At 41.1% G+C, this 1,885-nt stretch overlaps 1 pseudogene; it reads right to left on the minus strand.

The window, feature by feature from the left end:
• Positions 1–899: 899 nt before the first annotated feature.
• On the minus strand, positions 900–1,027 carry LOC117043040 (annotated as a pseudogene).
• Between the last annotated feature and the right edge of the window lie 858 nt (positions 1,028–1,885).

Consider the following 1,885-nt stretch of genomic DNA (forward strand, 5'->3'; position numbering starts at 1 on the left):
CAAGACCCCTAGATCCTTTTCCACATGTACTGCTAGTAAGCCAGGTGTCCCCCATCCATCCTATATTTGTGCATCTGATTCTTCCTGCATAAGTGCAAAACCTTACATTTGTCCCAATTGAAATTCATTTTGTTCTCCAGTCTGTTAAGGCCATTTTGAATTCTGATTCTGTCGTCTGAGGCTACCCCTCCCAATTTGGTGTCATCTGCAGATTTGATGAGCATCCCCTCAATTCCTTCATCCAAGTCATTTATAAAGACGTTAAACAACAACAGACCCAGACAGAACCCTGTGGCACCCCACTTGTCACTTTTTTCCAGGATGACAAGGAACCATTAATGTGTACTTTCTGGGTTCAATCAGTCAACCAGCTACAAATCCACTTAACAGTTACCTCATTCAACCCACATTTTGCCAGCTTCCTCGTGAGAATATGGGGAACTTTGTCAAGAGCCTTACTGAAATCAAGATACACTATGTTCACAGCATTTCCCTGATCCACCAAGTTTGTAATTCCATCAAAAAAAAGAAAAAAAAAAGAAATCAGATTGGTCTGGCATGACTTATTTTTGAGAAACCCATTCTTAGTAATCACAGCAGCCTTTTCTAAATGCTCACAGACCAACTGTTAAATTATCTGTTCTAGGACCTTCCCTGGTATCAGTGTCAAGCTTGTCAGTCAGTCGTTACCTGGGTCTTCCTTTTTGTAGATGGGGACAACATTTGCCCTCCTCCAGTCTGTAGGGACCTCACCTGTTTCCCAAGAATTCTCAAAAATAATAGACAAAGGTTCTGAAATTACACCTGCAGGCTCCTTTAGTAGCCTTGGATGCAGCTCATCAGGCCATGGAGATCTGAATTCATTTAAAGCAGCTAGGTGTTCCAGTTTGACTGTACGGAATACTAAGGTTATTAATAACCAAGGTGTGTTAATTTAAGCAAAACACTAATAAAAGACTAGGTGCCAATATTGTAAATTTTAGAATGATTTCTACACTTGATCTTAGCCAAAAGGCCGAGAAGCGATTTTTTAAGAATGATTTCTATAAAAACGATGTGTGTTCACCTCACCACCACCCCTCCCCGGCTTAACAGAAATTGCTGCATTTTAAAGCTACAGTCAAACCCTCCCTGTACCAAGGCAATGTTTTATATGCTAGCCTATTTTCTGTGCGGTAAATGAGCCCTATTGTGTTAACACTGAACAAGTGCTACAATTTTCCAGGTGGGCAACTTTGATTAGGCATCACTGTGGGTCTGCTCGTGCTCCAGACTCCAGGTGCTAAACAGTAGATCACATTAAATTGAAATAAAAGAGGCTGCTGCCTGATGCAACACACCAAAAAAGAAATAATAAGGTGATTTCTCTTTTTAAACTATCTTCTGTTCAGCAGGCACCCCGGGGGATATGTCGAGTTGAGTCCATTGGGGAGCCAGTTGTGAAGGTCCATCTTACCATTTGGTAACAAGTTTTCCTTTTATAGAGGAAAGAAGTTTAAGAGTTATGCAACAGGACAGAAATCTGAGCCATGTTTTGGCTTCCTTGCCCACTCTTCTTGGAACTACAGGTAGTGAGCACCTGTTGTATGTCAGTAGGTCCCACATTGTATGTCCCATTGCTCTGTCCCAGCTCCTGCCCACCTAGCAGTTCAAAAGCACGCCAGTGCAAGTAGATACATAGGGAAACCCAGCCAAATGGATGGGGTATAAATTATTATTATTATTATTATTATTATTATTATTATTATTATTATTAGTTGTTGTTGTTGTTGTTGTAGTAGTAGTAGTCGTATCATGGTGGCTGCCGGCTGTGGAAGCTCAGGCTCAATCATCTGGGTCTGCACTAAGAGACAGCCAAGATGGTTCAAAATATATCATGATGTAA

The sequence above is a fragment of the Lacerta agilis genome, chromosome 2 (genome assembly GCF_009819535.1).
Source record: "Lacerta agilis isolate rLacAgi1 chromosome 2, rLacAgi1.pri, whole genome shotgun sequence".
NCBI lineage: Eukaryota > Metazoa > Chordata > Lepidosauria > Squamata > Lacertidae > Lacerta > Lacerta agilis.